The sequence below is a fragment of the Anguilla rostrata genome, chromosome 5 (assembly GCF_018555375.3).
Source record: "Anguilla rostrata isolate EN2019 chromosome 5, ASM1855537v3, whole genome shotgun sequence".
Taxonomy (NCBI): domain Eukaryota; kingdom Metazoa; phylum Chordata; class Actinopteri; order Anguilliformes; family Anguillidae; genus Anguilla; species Anguilla rostrata.
In genome coordinates, this window is record NC_057937.1 from 30,048,312 (window position 1) to 30,068,760 (window position 20,449).

A 20,449-nucleotide genomic window follows, 5' to 3' on the forward strand; every position below is an offset into this window, starting at 1 on the left:
ACTCTTTCTATTTTTTTTTAAGCAACCAAGCCCAATTTATATACATTTACACAGCTCTCTCCTTCACAGCCATCAATTCACACAGTGGTATTTGGTGTATATCCTCATTTTCATACTACATGTGAGCAGTATTTGATGAATGTATGATGCAGCTGTATGGCATATGTGTCAAAAATAACTTCTGTCTTACTCTAAAAAAAGGGGGAAGAAATTGGAACTGTCAATCTGTTTCATCCTGTTCAAGTGTAAACTACTGACCACCTTGGGCGTACATGCCCCTGACCAGAGATGGAATGTCAGGGGTGATACTGGTGACAGCCAGTCTAAAGTTCTGTTGGACATGAAGTCAGTTGCAGGTCTGTTTTTATTGTAACAAATGTGTTGTCTCAGACAGATATGTAGTGCTGAATGGGAGAATAATCCTAGTAGTTGTTTGTTTGGCCAGTCTGGCAGCAAAAGCATGTCCTTTGACTGCCCAAAACTTCTTGTATCCATTCTCCTGGAAATATTTCTTTGACACAGAATCTTCTTGAATGTCGGCAAGCTCCTTTTCACAGCCGAGGTATTCCACATCCTCTAGTCTGGAAATGAAAGGGTCCATCACCTACTACATTGGATACCCCTTGGTATTCCTGTATTTTCTCCCGCAGTTCCAAGAAACGCACAAGCACCTGGCACCGTGACAAGCAGCCTCTGCGTGTAACAGCAGCCTTTAATGCACTTGATCTTCACACTGCTGTCTCTTGTTGGTAGGGTGACCCTTGATGAAGTTTACTTGTTCTTCACTACAGTTGCTAGTGTGTCACTGAGGTGAGCCAGTAACTTTAGCAGCCATACTTGCCGGAACCATAACACCCTTGCCAGCACAGATGGGGGGGGGGGGGGGGTTGGATCTTGGGCAGTTCTTCTTGGTCTTCACACTTTGCTCTTGCCATCAATCTGATACAAGTGAATCTTGGACTCTGTTCGAAACTTCATATTAACTTGCTACATACTACATTCTATGTTAATATGTTCTATGTACAACATAATAAGACAGTAGTATAACAGCTAGAATGTACATCTTTTGGTTAATTAACCATGCCAGCCCTGTGGTCATCAGTAGCCTATTTAAAACACGTTTAAACACAACTAGAAACCACCTCATTAGATTTACAAGAACTCTCTAAATATTTGTGAAACTATTCATTAATGTATTTTTTATCCTTGGCCAGAATAAGTGAAAATATTTATACTGTACCTGAGCGAAACAGTTGCATGCATTTACTCTATAGCCTATTGGTGGCTAAGTTGCGCCACTAGGAACTGTTAAAATATGAACCACTAGATAATTTTCCATTTAATGACATTTCTCTCAGTTTCTGTCTGAATGTTCCACTATTGTCATTACTGTCTTCGTTGATATGTTTTCATTGATGTACCAATAGTTTCACACGCAAACACCCACATACCCACTATAGTAGGAGTGGCTCAAAAGGCTATCTATGGAGTATATTTCTGTGGTTTTTGGGCTGCATGAAGGTTTCCCCCCTCACTTCTAGCTTGTGGCTCGCTGGCGAGAGTATGATGCAAAGGCTGGACTATCGATTGACAACAGATTGATTGGCTAGATATCAAAACTTCCTAACTATCCCTTTAAAAGCTAGATGGTGCTGCTATTGTAGTTGTTTCATCAAAAAAAATATTCCTTGCAATCACACCACATGACTAGTTGCACAGACTGACTGTTGAGAAAGTTTGGTTGCCTGCTCAGAAATTTTTGCTAATCTTGTATAAATTTGGGCAATTTTTGCACACTCAAACTGAACATAGTATGCAGTGGGAAAACACTATATACTTATTTTACTTGCCAGTTAGTATATTAAGTACAGGTAGAATGAAGTTTCTAACACAATCATAGTATACATCTGGGAACTTTTTGCAAACACAAAAGGAACATACTATATTCTCCTTGTAAATACAATGTAAAATTCTAATTTTACGTCACAGTATGATAAGTATGGGTAGTATGCAGTTTCAAACACAGAATTGGTCTCATCTGACCACCTTCAGAACTAAGATAAGATAACATAACATAGCATAACGTAACAGTACAGAACATAATGATGAGAACAAGTCATTCAGCCTAACAACACTCACTATTTTCTTAACTAAATTGTACCTTGTGCTCTGATTACCTACTGGCTAGACAGTATGTAAATGTATCTAGCCTGGTCTTGAAAACCCCCAGAGTTTCTGCCTCTACTAAATAACCTGGCTGGCTATTCCACACATTAACTAGTCTCTGCCTGAAAAAATTCTTCCTAATTTCTGTGCGAAATGTATGTCCCTTTGTTTTACTAACAGTACTCAACCAGAAGAATCCCTCGTAGTTCACTTTGTTAATCCCCTTTATGAATCCTTTATAATCCCATTTAGCCTCAATCAAATTGCCCCAGTCTCATTTTACTAAACTTGGAGAGATTAAGCATCTGAAGTCTTTTCTAATAGATTTTTTCTTTCATACCAGGAATCAATTTGGTTGCCCTTCTTTGACCACATTCCAATATGATTTTATTTCCTACATGTAGAACTTTACATTTAGCTATATGGAATTTTATTTGCCAGGTTTCTGCCCATTTCTGGATTTTGTTTAAATCTTCTTGAATTACTTTAGTAGATTCCAAAATAATAGCTGGGCCTCCCAGTTTTGTATTATTTGTAAATTTGACTAATGTACTTTCTATGTCCCTGTCAAGGTCATTGATATAAATGAGGAAGAGCACTGGTCCCAGCACCGATCCTTGTGGGACTCCACTTCCCACAGTACCCTTCTCAGATAAGATCCCTCCTACTACTACTCTTTGTGTTCTACCCTGTAGCCAGTTCCAAACCCACTTTGAAATACATCCTGTATTTTCTACTGTCTTAATTTTGCTAATAGGTTTCTCATGTGGTACCTCATTAAATGCTTTTTGGAAATCTAAGTATATAATATCATAAGTATTATAGTCGAAACAATCAGTAGCTTCCTCAAAGAATACTAAGGCATGATCGTCCCTTGCAAAAACCATGCTGGCCATTCTTTAGGAAGTTGTTATTTTCAAACATTTCAAACTTGTCTCCAATGATAGATTCCAGTATTTTACATGCGATGCAAGTTAAACTATCAGGCCTATAGTTTCTTGGAACAGTACTGTCCCTTGGTATTATATTACCTTGCTTCCAGTCCTCTGGTATTTCTCCAGTTTCTAAAGACGGTCAAAAAATACCTTCCAGTGGTTTAAAGATGATCTCACCTAGCCTACATATATTTGCTATATTTGGATTCCTTGACATACACATAATACAGCACCTGAAAAAAAAACTTTGACTTGCATGTCGTCAAAACAGACTTTTATTTGGCAATATCTCTCAAAATATTTATTGAAATCTCTCACCGTTCCTTAGAGACAATGAGAGGGTAATTCTGAGTGTTTAACCTGAATTATGCTGCTCAAGATCCGATGCCACCACTTTAAAAAATACATGTTACATTCTGCATCTTACATCTCCCCTTCTCATGTAAACATAGTAAAAAGCAACCAGTATTGAAGCAGGGCATGTACAGTTGAACTACACACGCTGGTAGATCAGCCAATGGGGATAATGCAAAACCATGACATACTTTGATTGACAGCACCCTCATTATCATATGGGAAATAAATATATACAGAAATGAATGAATCAAGAATGAATCAAGAAATAAATATGGACATAAATAAATGCAGAAATATATTTATGTAAGATCTTATCGATTCATTTATTTCTGTGTTAATTTTCTGGCATTTATTTATGTATGTATTTATTGATTTATTTTTAATTGAGGCATTTTTGGACCTCAAATTTTGTGCCATGTAAAATTAAGGCTGGAAAATGCACATCACAAAATTTTCCATTCCAATAACACCACTCAAAACACTCTGGTGCATACAAGCAGGCCCTCTACAGTATGTATCTGTACTAATTTCCTGATTAATCTCAGGTTTGCTCAATTACCAGGTTATTCCCTCCACTGAGAGAGGGTGGAACCCACAAAGTTGTAGATTTTCAAGAGTGGTGTTTAAGTCAGATGATCAATAAGTATAGAAAAGGGGAGAGTTAATGGCTAGTTTGGAGACACTGTTATTTCATCCAATATATTTAAAATTTTCATTTGGCATATTATTTCATTATTTATTATTATCATTAAATAGAACAAATGGATATTTCAGTTTCCTTTAATATAGTATTTGTTTCAATCAATCAAATGAGTATTTGTTCTATTACCGATTACTTACCAATAACTCAAAAGGAATTGGTCTTCCCTGCTTTATATGCAAATCACTGAAATACACAAATATTAAATGAAAATCATTTGATTAGTATCTTTATTTGACCCAGGTCTGGTGAACAATGTCTTCAAGGCGCAGTAAATGCATTTCTGAGTCACTATGAATTATGATACTGTGAATTCAAATAAGCAATTAATTTTATTTCATAATACAAATATTCCTCATCATTTACAACTAGGAGTTTTCATACTCTCCCCATGTCCACATGGGTTTCCTCCCACAGTCCAAAGACATGCAGAGTCGGCCATTTGGAGAGTCTAAATTGCTCATAGGCAAGAGTGTGGGACTGAATGATGTGTGTGCCCTGTGATGGATTGGCGATGTGTCCAGGGGATATTCCTTTTGTCCATTGCATGTTGGGATAGGCCCAACCCCCCCCCCCCCCTACACTGACTAGGAATAAGCTGATTAGATAATGAATGGATTTACAATTGTATCTGCTATATACTTTACATTACCCAAGGACTGTACAGCTCATATTATCAGTTGCTATATTTTAACTTGTTAGGCTGTGACTGACTCAATGTTTTTCTACATAATGCAGTTTTCCAAATAAGGCTGATTTGCTTGTAAGTGGAGGAAATATTTGTGATGAATTAAAGTGCTCCAGGAATTATTTATTTTATACAGCAGAATATTTTCCCAGTCTGGAGTTGGTTTCTCCTTGTGAGATTGAGCCAATGCGTTTTGTGTGTTCAGATGGAAATCCATTTTGTTATTTTTCCAGAACATTTTCCTCTGTGAGCGTCCACTGATATGACTAGGGGCTAACACTTCTGAGAATCCACCAAAAAATAGCACTTAGAATGCTATAAATACACGTCTATCCCTGCAGTATTTGAAAGTGTCTTGATTGAACAGAAAACAAAATTCATATCACATTAAAATTATTTTCCTGTCATCCTATATGTGGACAAATGTGGAAACCTGCCTATTATATAACTGATAGCACTAGCTTCTGGCAGAACATTATTCACATCTTAATTTACGTTTGTACAGTTTCCAATTTATGAGGGAATGCAGACGATTAGCATTAGGCTGATTGTAGCTGACAACATCCTAACAATTCTTCATTTCAGCCCCATCCCCCTATCATGAAAACTGAAAGCTACAACACTTCAATGGAATTGCAACAATGGCCTGGAACTCGAGTCAATCAATTGATCCAGGCATGACATTTTCCATGGGTCTGTTGCTAAGGATAAAGAAAGAAAAAACAAAAAAACAACAGGGGCATACATCTCAGATTTACCATGCTGATGAACATTAGAACAACCAAATGTTTATAGTAAATGTTAGCATTGCCATGGCAACATGGGGCTGCAATTTACAATATTGTACAATTCTGCGTCTGTGGCAATTAGAGCAGTAATTTTCCATGGTATTTGAGATAGCCCAGCTCTTTCTTTGGAAAATATGTGTCAGCGTTGCTCTCACTGTAGTCTCTAATGGAAATAATTATAAAATAAGTCATTATGCCAAAGGAGTGCTTTTGTTGCAGTTCTTGATACATGTGCAAAAGTCTTCCATTTCCTGCTTTGTGAGCCCCCAGAATGAGAATATCTCATTGACCAAAGCTGTGTAGTGAAACACATTATGTCACCGCCAATTTATTTTACATAGATCTATTGCGCATAAGTGCTTTTCCTTTCCAAATTTACACAGCGGTGTCCAACTGCTGATCTGACATTGAATTATTAATTGTCTGTGAGTTATCTACTTGTACTGCACCACAAGACATGGGATACCTAAGACTGTTTTCACATGCTTGCTGTCACAATAATAAAGTGCTGTAATTTCTTCATTGCTGAGGGTTGTTTGGCAAAAGGGGAATGAGGCAGTGTTTTTTATGTATGTGTGTGTGTGTGTGTGTGTGTGTGTGTGTGTGTATGACATTCAATCTCCTTGACAGGTTTATGGCAACAGATATTTTTAATGTTAAATTTAATGTTGGACTGAGCCAAATGTGTCCTAAACCTACTGTGGCCCTGTGGAAACACACGATACTGCTGATTTGAAAACTGTAATTCAAAAGCTGGTCTTTACCTGCTTCTTTGTTGCAGAAGCCCTTATGATGTTCAGATCATGCTTTATGGTCAAATCTGCTTCCTGTTCATGAACAGGGATTGGTATCTTATCTTTTTTTGTGATTGCAAGTTTGATGTTTTGTGACCATGATCACATGAATGATCCTCTAAAACAAGGTGAACATCCAATATAGTTTTGTAGGTAGTGCATCACTCCATCATCAGTCTGCAAGCTGATTCTATATCATTCATCAAAACATGATTATTTACAAACTTCCGCAGATTTTTACACATGACGTTGATCCCCTGATATCTACTTCAAACCTTCTGTGTCAACTGTGTGTGCAGCTGACAGTTTCCTGTGAGCCGACAGCTTCCAGCAAATGCAGTGTGCAAGGAAGAAGCACTACAGAATGAAAGATCAGAGCTTGCCATTCTGTGCTGGAATACATTTAATTCAAAGAGGTGGGCATTCTCTGGGCAGCTGTGCAGTGCATGTGATCATGATAAGCAGCAAACAAATACAAAGAAATTTCTTATTTTACATTTAAAAAGGGACCCAAGTTCACCTTTCCCTTTAGTGGAATTACACCACTGCCCTTTGTAAATGTGAACTTGCTCTGCAGGTGCGGGCAGGGAGATTCATCCTGGTTTAGGTTCTCGCTGGTAGTTGCATCCATATTTTATGACAATCACTTTGTAACCAGCCAGGGGTGGGCAGGGTTGCTAGCCTCCATCTTGCCCAACCAATCAGCAAATTAACATCGCACAGAGTGTGCACTAGCAATTAATTTCTTACGGTTCTGCATGGGCTTTCCACAGCCTAATGCATATGGAGCAAGAAATGTTTATAACTCAATACACAACTTGTGTGGCATGTGCTTCATAAACCATTTTTTCCTAATGGTATGTTACTCACTTATTATTATGCCCCCCAGCCGCCATAGAAGGCAGGAGGGGCATTATGTCGAGGCCCTGTTCGTCCGTATGTCGTCCGTCAACAATTTGGTTTCCGCTCATTTAACAGAAAACACCTTTGTCGATTGGGATGATTTTTTGGTGGTGAATTGGACTTGACCACACGAAGGCTGGTTTCGATCGGTGACGCCACCGCTCATTCAATATGGCCGCCACGGCCACCATCTTGAATATGGTTTCTGCTCATTTAACAGAAAACGTCTTTGTCGATTGGGCTGATTTTTTGGTAGTGAATTGGACTTGACCACACGAAGGCTGGTTTTTATCGGTGATGCCACTGCTCATTCCATATTCATCTTGAATGAGCGGTGGTGTCACCGATAGAAACCAGCCTTCGTGTGGTCAAGTCCAATGTGTTACATTATGTGGTTCACAACATACGGTCGGGGGCATATGCCACGCCCTGCGGTTGCCATGTTAGTTTATAATAGCCTCTGAGAATGTAAAACGAATGTAGAGAACGTATTGCAAACATTGCAAACATGTATTGCAAACATTATTGCTGGGAAATATGCCGGTGTATGTTATTGTCCGATATTTCCCTATAGCCTAAGTACAACCCAGCAGTGTCTACTGTAAATAATGGTCTTCTCCCCACTGCAATTGCAGCCACCCCCAAAACCTGTCCTGTGTTCTGTTTCTTATACTAAAGACACTGTTGAAGACATTTTCATAAATTGAAAATATGTTTGAGTTCAAGATTTTGGCTTATGTTTCTCCATGTTAGATAAAATGCGATTTACTTTATTGAACCCTGTGGGGGTAATTTGTCCCCTACATTTAACCCATCCTAACTACCTAGGAGCAGTGGGCAGTCAGTGCTGAGCCTGGAGATCAACTCCAGTTGTGAGGCCAATGCCTTGGTCAAGGGCAATGGCAGGAGTATACCTAACTTGACTTGCATGTCTTTCGGTGTGGGAGGAAACTGGGGTAGCCGGAGGAAACCTATGTGAACATGGTGAGAACATACAAGCTCAATGCAGAGAGGATCTGGCCAGCCAGAACTCAACATAACCTCTTTCCTGTGAGGCAGTAGTGCTAGCCCTTGCTCCACCAAGCCACCAAAGTTACATCCTCTCAGAAACAAGCTATTGTTCTGCCAGTTCTTTGATTTCTTTAGTTGCCTGCTCACAACAATGCTGAAATACAAATTGCTGCATGAAGTGTGCTCATTACATTTGGAAATGAAGCCCACTCTGTCAATGCATTTTTAAGCGCCTCTGCAACAAACCAATACGTAGCCAAGCCTGGATAATAATGGCTACTCGCTTGCTACAGTGACTGTGACTTTGGTGACTTGGCTGATGGTTTTGCTTTAGTTAGGGTATCAGGGTACGACCATGGAGCAAGGGACAGGGCTGAACCAATCGTGTGAACTCAGGGTGAGGAAACAAGGCTGGAGCCATCCCTGAACTCGAGGAAGGGGCTGGAGCCCCAGGGAAAAAGAAACGGAGAAGACAAGGTTAGGCATTGTAAAGATTATCAACACACAGTGTAAATGTAGTCTATGTGCCAAAAAATAAACCCTTGGACAGAAGCTCCATCCAGCTGCTATAGAATCTTCAGCCACCAATGTTTAGGCCATAATGCCTAAAGCAGCCACTACTGGGAGCACTCCTACAGGAGCCCCAACCCCATTTCAATTTATGTTCTAACCCTGAAGGGCTAACTCATTCCATACATTCATGGACTAGGCAAAGCTATAGATGTATTAAGCTTGATTGACATATTTCAGTTTAAACACTCGGAATTACCATCTCTTTGTCTCCAACGAATGGCAGGAGAGTTCAATAAATATTTCCTGAGATATTGCCAAAAGGCTGTTTTGGCTATATGCAAGTGAGTGTTTTTACCTGAAGTGTTTTTTGGCTACTATTGTGTGTGTATATGTCAAGGAATCCAAATGTATGTAATCGTAAGTAGTCTTTTAGTGACTAACAGATTGCATAGTTTTTATATAGCACGCTAGCTTGTGGGGACTGCTAGCCAGGCAAAAGTGAATCACACCCCCTGTGGGGTTAAACCGAACGGGGTTGCTGGCCTGTTGTCAAGTAGACAGTAGTATCAATTAACTAATTCATTTTTCAATTCAGACGGGATCTTCAAAAATATATTGAACTCAACTTTAACTTTAGGCTACATGGTGACGTGACTGGTACAGCTGTTTGGATTGAAGAGACATTGCACAGGAACCGAAGGATAATGTAAAGTCTTGTGATAGATTTTCACTGATACAGCTAGGCCACGAAAAACATATAAATGTAATCAAAAAATAAAGACTGTTTGGATCATATAACATGGAAATGTATTCAATTGCCTTACTTTGTGTTAACTTTTAAAGATATTAAAACTAATATCTGTACCCTGCACCACATTTTTACCCCAACCATTCACTGACTCTGTAAATCTGGTAAGATTACTAGTGTATGGTATGTCGCAGAAATTTCATTGTGATGTGTAATCATAGTCAAGGAATGTAGGCTATTTGTGTTAAAAATGATGAATCTATCACTGGTAAATTGGTATTTTCAGAATTCAGCCAAATACAAAAACGGTTATTTCTCCCCTCTCCCCTACTACCAGTATCTCAGTCTTATCAGAATTCAAGATGAGGAAATTTTGGGTCATCCAAGCCTTTACATTTTTAAGACAGGCCTCTAATTTGGCTTTGCCTGGTTTAAAAGATACATAAAGTTCATCTGCATAGCAGTGATTGTTAACACAATGTCCTCCAAAGAGGTACTCCAAAGTTTACTCTGAAATACTCAGATGAATTATTGTTTCTCCTAAAGGACTGAGATCTGTCAGAAAGATAAGAATTAAAAAACACATAAGGGCTTGTCCAGTGATACCAGCTAATTTTTCTAGCCTACAGAGGAGAATAAGGTAGTTTATGTTATGAAATGCTGCACTTAGATCATGTAGGACAACGACAGAGATACAGCCACAATCAAGAGAGAAATACTCTAGATCATTCAATACTCTGGCAAGGGCTGTCTCTGTACTATGATGCTAACTAAAATCAGAATGAAACCTCTCATACACATTGTTACCCTATAAGAAAAAAGAGAGCTGTTGAGCTACACGTTTCTCAGGGTTCTTTGATAGAACAAGAAGATTTGAAATTTGTCTATAGTTCATTAGGATGAACTAGGATTTCATGATTACAAACCGGGGGTAACAGCTAAATATAATAATATAATAAGATTAATAATAAGATTGCTAGTATCCTTGAACTATAGTAATCATAAATGTAAACTTATAAACACTTACTCTTACAAACAAGTGCCCAGATTTTTAAAAGTAAGCTAAAAAAAATTGCAACCCATGACATCACCCCAGAGGAGAAATCTTTTGCTCAGGATAGTCTTTTCTTTAACTCTTAAGAAAGTAGTAGGATCTCAATTGTACATCTTTTTGAGATCACTTCAATCTGAATTGTTGCTCCTAATAATGAGAGGATGAATTTGAGAATTCAGTAAGACGAATGGATATTGAATTGAGATGCGGTTGTTTCTCATGAGGTCACTATGAGAAAACTGAGACATATTTGAGAAGAATCATGAGATCCTAGGAGTTATAGCTGAGTTTTCTTTGAGCTCTTTCTCTGATCTCATGGTCCCATGTTCAGGAGACCTAAATTAGTCTTATTTAAGATCATTTGGAGATCTCTTGTTTTGATCAGAGTAAGACATAAATGAGATTATATGTGGTTGTTTCTCCTGAGTTGAATTTGAGAAGTAGGAGAAAAAGCCTTTGGTCTCACCTTAGTATTAAAAATAGCTCATTTGTGTCTAGGAAAAATGAAAGAAACAACAACTATGAGATCTCTTCTTGGATTTTGCTTTCCTATGGGACAAGCCCAAAGTCACATGTAATAAGTGGTCTTTTCAACTCCCAGAGAAATCCATTTGTATTTGAATGCATTTGAAAGAAAATTGGACTGCTTTTGACTAACTGAGCACAGGGAATCTGTCCACAAACAAAAAATTCAGGAATGGAAACCTAGATGAAACGTTGTAAAATCTACCATTTTAAATCTTTTTCATGTACGTTCTTGGTGGTCATGGCATACGCCTGGGGATACACATAGCACAATGTGGGAACAACCACTGTATTGGGAATGGCTGCTCAGCTCAGCTAGTAGGCTTCGGAGTGAAAAGAAGTGGTGGGTGGCTGCATGCATTTTGCTGGATGCTCTGGCTCTTCTGCGTCCTTCCCAGTTTTGCTGAAGGATATTGCCATAACGGGATTGATGCTCCGCACTGAGACAAGGGAAAAGTATCATTAAAAGTTAAAAATGAACTAATACTTCTGGTGTAATAGGCTACAATTGCTCATGTCTTCTCTTGGTATCTGTTGTCATTAATTGAAAAGAATTAAGACAACAAGCAACATCATAGTGGTTGAATATTAGCTGAGGGATTTGATGATTGTGTTTAGTGTTTTCTTTGTGATTGCTTACGGAGCGGCTCAGCTGGGATTGACATAATTTAACAAAATGTAAACACAGACAATGCAGTAATTTAAAAATAAGCCTTTGCCATGGTCACAAATGCAGTGTGCATTAAAACAAATGCGTCTGAACACGAATACGTGAGTATCCCCCCACCCCCACCCCATCGAATGCCGTTAATCCAATGTGACCGTATGTCATGGTATAATGCGATTTAAAGTGCAACGTGCTAGTGATTTCAGAGTGGTAAACCTCCTTGTCACTTCAAATCAAAATTATGTTCTGCAGTCTGACCCAGTGCTCTGTCAGAAATGCCATGCCTGATTTTCCACACCGAATGCTATTCGGTAGGTAAGGACAACAATTGTGAAAACAGCAGTGCTACACACAAATACGTGCATTAACAAATGCTGAAATGAACAAAGACCAAAATTGAAGTGGGGATGCAAGTGTGTTTTAAACTAGCACACAATCTTGAAGATAACATAATACATTTTGTATGTTTAATATTGGCAAGTGATGGTCAGCACACTGACAAAGTTTCATAATAAAAAAAATTATATTTTACAATAGATGCAATGTAATGTGTTGTGCATCATGCACTGAGACTGAACATTCTGTGGAGCATGTAAACCATGTTAAAGATACCAGGCCTAGAGGGGCAACTGTGTATTTATAGTCCATTGTGCTTAAAAGAATAATTCATCATGAATTTAAAATTTAATGTGTTTTGTCTTGTCTTACTGTAATATATATGCATGTTGAAAAGCTATATGTTAGTTTAAATAGCTAACCCTGACATCCATACAGAGTATTTGGCCCATCCTTTCTAGACCTCTGCTCTGGACTGTAGCTCCAAATGGTCTCAGGGGCCATGTTGAGCAAAGGTGGGTTTTTTTCCATGTACTGTATTTCTATTTTCACTTGTTATTCTACATTTGTTAACCATGTTGCTATTATTTGCTCTTCATCTGGAAAACTGGAATGGAGTGTGGGTCAAGTGCTAGTATTACATCTGTCATGCCAGAAGGCATTTGCCAATGCTATATGTAGGAGGAAAACAGGCTCAGTGAACCTCAAATATACATACGTGGCCATAAAGCATGCTCACTATACCCACAAGGATGCATACATTAAATCAACATTGACATTTGTTATGACAGATTCTGAATTATTCTTACTGTCTGCTTTTAACCTCCTGGATATTTCAATTATTTCTATCTAGTTATTGTACCTTTTATTTATTTGCTTAGCAGATGCAGTTATTCATAGCATACATTTTTCACATACTAACCATTTATAAAGTTGGATATTTACAGAAACAATTAGAGTTCATTAGGTCATTTTCCCAAGGCACTCCGGTGCCCTACCTGTGATATTAACCTGCAACCTCTGAGTTTCCCTTTACTATATAACACACCATTATAATACACTGCAGCTCATTTTACTGTTTGTAAGCAGAAATATATATTTTTTCTGGCTGAAGCATGTAATTACCTTGAAACCATCATGCTCCAACAGCCAAATTCATGCATCGGAGTCTGTGCCTCTGCTTCCAAATGTTTTGGCAAAAGTATGTTTTGGTATTGCTATTATTCTTCTCTTGAAAATTGCCCAGTTTCTATAAAAAACTAAAATTCATTTAGTCTGCAAATTTAAATACAGCATTAAAATAATGCTAATTTCTGCCTCACAGCGGCTATCACTTGCTTACTCTAATATTGCAGCTCTTTGTGTCACTTGTCTGTTGTTAATTATGATATGGTTGCATTTAATTTTTACAAATATCCTATTCTTTTCCCCGTAAGGCATTTAAGGATACAGTCTATGGCTGTTAAAACCTCAGCAATGAATAGTGAGTCATACCTTTCCAGGAGAAATCCACCATCTTTGCAAGCTGGGCCTTGGTTTAAGAATGGGTCCAACCCAGTGGCAGGCAGGAACAAAGAAGGAAGAACTAAAATCCCATATTAACTCATGCTAAAAATAAATATCAATGTCTGAGTGACTGCCGTATATCAGGACAGTCAGCACAGCCACCAATACACATATATACTTTGAAGTCTTAAATAGGGTTGGGGAGGGGGGACTTTTGTTGTAGGTAAATATTTGGCATAACAAGCCTTTTGTTGCTAGTTATACATTGATTGAAGCAGCCTAGATTAGATTGAATTATTTGCATTATACAAAGCCAACAGACCATCACATTGAGTAGGGTGCAAACTTGTTTGACTTGTTTCACAAAACTGCCACCACATAAAGAATGTGTACTTTTGTTTGGTGCCGGGAAGATGCACATTTCCATGCTCATTTTATTACATGGTGAACTGCTGTGTAAATATTCATAGGGTCTCCTAAAATGACTGCAGTGAAAGCTTCAGCCAAGGGCATTATGTGGCCTGAGGTGGGGTCACTGGAGAACACGCAGCAGAGCAGGGCCACTTCAGGCCTCATTGTCCCCAGGAAGGTCTATCCTGCCAACTGCAGTCTGCTGTGACCACTACTGATGACTCTCAGGGCACTGGTGAAGGGGAGTCTCTCTTTCAGCAGACACAGGATGCATTCCATTAAAGGCCATTGAAAATACATGTGCTTAGAGATATGGTGACAAACAGCTGCGCTCTAGTAGAGGAGGACAAGTTACGCACAGGATGTGTTACAATTAGGACAGATCCTAAATATAATCAAACTCTCAGGCCCTGTTTAACATGGCATTAACCTGCGTCGTGGCATTAACATTAGCTAGTTGAACAAATCACATCCCCATAATTTTGATAGCTAGCTTTCTGAAGATGACAAGCGGTAGAGAAATTGAGTTGTTGCACCCATTTATTTTGAAACTGACTGAAAAGCTATCTGAGACAACAGGCATGCTGTGAAAGGCAACAGAGGTTTCCTTTCCACCCACTGGCTGATTTCCACCCACAACTATTCATAGTCAGTTAGCCGCTAAATGTTCCCATATTTTCAACGATTACGAAAGCTGAGTAATCCAATGCTTGACAAAGAACTTGTAAGGGCTTGAACAGGTGATATTGTTTAATGGAATAAATATGAAAAATAATTGTGGACTAACACAGTATGCAAGTTATTTTTAAACAACATACAATTACGAAAGCTACACTGACTACTTTTCGCTGAACATGCACTTGATTCACTTTGTGTGTTAAGTTTAATTTCCACCCACGATAGAACTATACGCACTGGAGATGCAACTGCATTTACACTTGCTTACTAATGTGGCTTCTGAGCAACAACTTTCTGAAGTGGTTTGGGAGATCAGATCTCCAATGTGTCTTGGGTATTTGTACACCTATATTTTAATGCTGTTTAGCCCAATCTGCATGAAGCACGGTCCCCCAGGACGCTTGTTAATGCCATGTGTAAACAGGGCCTCAGAGCCTCTTTCTACTGCTGGTATTCTCAATCGGATGGAATGTTTTGGCAGGTTTGCCCGCGGGGCATTTGCCATGTGCCAATGCTCTCTAATTCTAGTTCCCTCGTCATCACGTTTCATTTTTCTCACTGGCTAGTTTAAGGTCATGTAAATAATTTTTTTTATAGCATGATTGTCATGATTGTTCTCTCTGTTTTGGACATGTGATCTGTCATCATCCAGCGTGACATTTAAAGTTCAGAGGCATGCTGTGTCCATACATTAGGGGCCCGTTATTGTTTCTGTTGCAAGCAAGATATAGGGGAATTGTCTGTGTGCATGTGTGTGTGTGTTCTGTGTGTGTGTGTGAGTGCACGCGCATATGTGTGTGTGTGTGCATGTGTTTGTGTGTGGATGCCTGCTGTTACACGGAAATATTTAATTGGAGTGGGAAAAAATTGCTTTAGCAAAATATTGGCAGCACTCTGCAACATTTCTTGGGCCATATTTTCTTTCTCCTCTTGCCAGGAAAATGTGCATTTCTATCCCTGTTTTTCCTGGAGGGCTTTTTATGAAGCTGCAGGATGAAGATGTAGTGAGTTTCAGTTTTGTCAGTGACTTTGCAGGCAGCGGATGAGGCAATGTTCTCTTGTGATATGAGCTGTAGTTTGGACGAAGCAAGGACAAGGATCTCTTAAGTGACTCTTAACAATCCTAGAGGATGTATTGCGAGGATCAGGTGAATTTCATGGACCAGGTTTACCTAACTGAACTGGCACCATTAGTAGGCTATTAGGACCAACCACTATACACGCCTAATGTTACTCTCAGAGACAGAAGTTTTAAAAGAAACAGAAGGGATAAACTGCATCTCCTCTTCTTGCTGCATTTTATGAAGAGAAAAGATTTACAGCCCTGAACAGAAGATCAGATGTCACTATTTCTGTTTTTATACTGGCTGGTGAGACAGCCTGTTAAGACAGAGTTGTCACACCATTCCTTTCAGGAGAAATATCTGCTTGGAATATATGACATATATACAAATGTATGTAAATCCTACATTTAGAGAACATAAAATGTATAAAAAATATATGATTTGGTACTTTTTCATGACACAAAAAGGGTTTGGAAAATTCATGGCCAATCTTTGCGAAATGTTCGATAATGATGTTTGATTTACAGTAAGCATATTATATCATAATATCTAGTGATATATATATATATTGCATATTTATATAGTACATATCCTGAAATGAATATAAATGCATTAGATTTCAAGAAATATATAAATGAATGTATTGGAAATGAATGAAATTTTTTTTAGTATTGTTTGGTGGCTCCCCAAAACAACCAAAATGTCTTGCTTCACCTGTATATGGTGAAAAGACCAGCATCTGCTCAGGTACCTAATCAGTTCTTTTACTGTACTCTTCACTTTGGAGAGTCTTCTTCTCTCTTACATTCTACCCCTCACCTATAGATTTATCCATGGTGTTTCTTCTTAAAGCATTCAGTACCAGTCTCTGGCTTGGTCTTATTTCTGTCATGCCTTCATATAGTTGTACTTAAGTGCTATTTCCATGCTGTATTTTTGATATTTTTACTATCTTCTCCAAGAAATATCAGCTTCTGTACTACCGATGAACCCTCATGGCTTATGGTCCTCTTAAATGTCTTTTGACACTGGTATATTATTTTAAAAATACATTTAGCATTTTTTGAGAAAGCTTTCTGACAATGCTTAATATTTTCTAAAACATTCATTGTACAATTCTTGTACAATGAATTTGAAAAATATTGATTGTTTTATATTGCTTTTTATATAATAAAATGTCTGCGAAGTGACTGCAATGTAAGTAGTATCTTTCCTGATCATGTTGACAAGGCTAAGCTAATACTGGGCTGTATACCACTGGCAAGATTTATGAGAGTACTGTTGTCCTCCAAATGTTGACGGTTTGCAATGCTGTTGGATTTAGTTGTCCCCAGTCCTGTCTCTATTCATTCAGTACTATGCCACTATTAATACATGGCATAGCATGAGCAGGGTTGCCAGGTTGTTCTAGGAAAACTTGAAATGCCATTTCAAAACTAGCTGAAACCTTCTAAAATCCTAAAGATGTGTGTGTACCAGCTGGAACTTCGAAACAGTAAATATGAGGAGTGAGGACTTCCTGAGAGGGTAGAATGAATGAGGAAATAAGAGGCACAGGAACACCCTCACTCGTATCTGCAGAGTCAGGAGGAAGCTCCTTATCTGGGTGCTTATGATTACCATGGAGATGATATTTAGATCTTCGGAAATGACTGTGTACACATGCAGGGTGTAGAAAACATCCCACAATATTAATTGCATGAGCAATGCAATAACTAGAAAACGCTTGACAATTCTGGTGAATTCTAATGCATTAAAATCAATTAACACACCTCATGCTTGCCTATGAAATATTGTTCCACTCTAGTACACTCCCCCATGAGTTTACAGTGCCTGGAAAGAGAAATCTGAGCATTTTTTTCCCTGCAATGTGCTTGGTTCCTGATTGGCTCATGCAAGTTTTAGTTAGCATTATGTTATAGGTCATTAAGCCTTAAGTCTTTTTTTGTCTGTGGGGTGCTGATTGCCAGGCTCATGGAGACAGCTACATGTCCATGCATAGCTCTGCCACTAATCCAAAAATCAAAAAAGTTAGGGCAATATAGTAAAGAAACCTCTTCATACCCTGGAAATGTGGTAGTTGGTTACCACTGGTATTACCAATGGCAGCAAATACAACCATCATAAAAAAATCATTTAACTGGCCCTGAGTGCCTGTTTGGTATCATAAAAGGCAAACATACATGGGCTACAAAAACATACATAGGAAGGAATAAAATTAAAAATAAAATGAAGCAATCTTTTCTGCACAGCTTCTTATCATTCGTGTTCTCTTTTCTCTCAGCAATGATTTTGGGCTCCTGGGTGGCTCTGTTAAGGCATTGTTTAGGGCTGTCCCCTGAATTCGAATCATCTGTCAGAGACCCCTCAGTCGATTGAGATTATTTGAGTCGAGCAGTCGTTTTTTTTTTAGGCAGTCAATGTGCATTACAATACCGGAATACATCATTATAGATAGAACCTTACAAAAATGGACAGTGGCTATATTACAATATTGAATTATAAATCAAATAAAGGTAATTATAAATTTAGTTTTTATATTCTTGCAACCTGCGCATGCTAGAAAAATTCCACGTGACAATGAAAGGTTTTACTTCAAAGCGGACAATGCCGTGAATTTATTTAAACCGTTTGCATTTAATCTAATCTTAAATTGCTTAATTTGTTAATTTATTATTTTACACGTTTATTTAGATTTATATATTACTTTTTGTAGGCTATTTAAGAGAAATAAAAAGGGTCTCGTTGCACACAAGTCAGTTATTTGAAGGCTGACAATACCGTTTATTTGAACTGTTGTTTACAAAAGCATTATTTTCAACTATAATAATTCAAATTTTAAATTGCTTCATTTGTTAGTTTGTTCTTTTACATGTTTGTTTAGATGTATAGGCCTATATTAGGCTTCGTATATTTAAAGAGAAGTAAACAAGTAGCCTCCTATCTTGTTGAAGAAGATATGTCAGTTATTTCAAAGCGGACAATGCCGTGAATTTATTTAAACTGTTTCATTTGTTTGTTAATTTTTAATGTTTAAAGCAAAATAAAGAAGTTATAAGAGCTAGGTTTAACCAGAAATACCTGTGTACTGTCTCATTATTGTGACACATGATTTTTATTTTAAATGCTCAAAAAAATGTTCATATGACTCTGTTGCACTTGACTATGTTAACGTGGTCTAAATCAGCACTGAAATGCATGCCAATGTACTATATTGCCAGAAAGTCTTATAGACCTTTATATATAAAACAAATCGTCGAATCGTCGTATTGAACTGCCGAATCCGATTCGACTAAGAAAATTCTAGTCAGGCACAGCCATAGTATTGTTTTAATGCCTGGATGGGCCCTGTGGTCTGGTATCCACTCATCAAGCAGGTCATGCTAGCTTCAACTACAGCCCAGAAATTGCCATGGGACCTGAGGGTTGTAGTCGGTTAGAATGACTGTGTCTCGTTGTGTGAACCCTGCTGGTCAATCGGGCGCCCGACAGTCTGCTGTTAAGCTACACGTGAAGTGTCCTCCTCTGAATTATGTTTATGCAAGTCCGTTTTGAAAAATGGGTTGATAAGAAGCAACGACTGACATCATGTACTTTGGAGGAGAGCACATGGTTTGTCTGAAGTCTCCCAAATGACACTTACAATGATACTTTTTCTGCTGTATAAATTTGTGAGCATTTTTCTTTGGGCTATTAAATTGCTGCAGGACCTATGTTCCTTTCTGTATCTGTTTTTCAGCATACGTATAAATAATTTCTTGTAGGTGTGCAGCGCGTGTGTGTGTGTGTGTGTGTGACTGGGGGAGGGGAGTGTATAGTATTTTTTAAACATGGAGTTGTCAATGTATGGAACAGCTTTCCAGGTCATATTGAAGCTGAGACCCATGGGATATTAAAGGCCAGGCTTGACACAGTGCTGAATAGTCTCAAGAGTACACAAAATGACAAGACCAGATGGGCTGCATGGCCTTATGTCATCATCAGACATTTGTATTTTATTGCTCTTGTGTTATTCTCATAAACATTATTATCATGTAATTTCATGCTTACACGGTAGAACATGTAATTTTTTATGTGTTCATAAATCTATAATTGATATAGTCTAATTGATCTCTCTTGAAATATGTTATATTGCTGAACATACACTCCATTTATTATGTATTCCTCATATTCTGGTAAAATTTTTTTTTTTACCATATTCCATATTTACCTATGTTTGGGTCCTCTTTGTATTTTTGTATGGGTTTTCACATTTTTTCTTATCAATGTTGAATGTCTAATCGTATTCATAATCAGTGTTATTTGCAGCAGCCTCAAATCAGTGCACTAGAACAGTGCCGTAACAGAATGAGCCATCCAAGAGTCCCTTCTTATGGTTTCCAACATCCTCTTGCCTGTGTCCATCTCAGACTGTTGTGTTTTGTGTTCTGTCTTTAAGTGCTGGTCTGTTGTAAATCTGTGTCCTGTGGTCTAAAGAAAATTTGCAAGGTGCAAAAAATAAATTAACCGTTAGAGGCCTAGGGCGATTTTGATGTTTTTTCTCTGTTTAATTTCTAAAAAACCGAGGATAGTGAAAAAACATCAAAATCGCCCTAGGTCTCAAAC

General features: G+C 38.1%; 1 protein-coding gene across 2 annotated transcripts in view; it reads left to right on the plus strand.

Annotated features, from left to right (window-relative positions):
* The window catches only part of kcna4 (potassium voltage-gated channel, shaker-related subfamily, member 4), a 67,504-nt gene that overhangs the window by 35,026 nt on the left and 12,029 nt on the right, over positions 1-20,449 (plus strand). The window contains exon 3 of one of the 2 annotated variants that reach the window (XM_064335773.1): positions 2,739-3,696. The exons of the other annotated variant lie outside the window; for it this stretch is intronic. The gene's annotated coding sequence lies outside the window, so the exon portion shown is untranslated. Of the gene's footprint in view, positions 1-2,738; positions 3,697-20,449 lie in introns of those variants that run through there. 2 annotated transcript variants of the gene reach the window in all.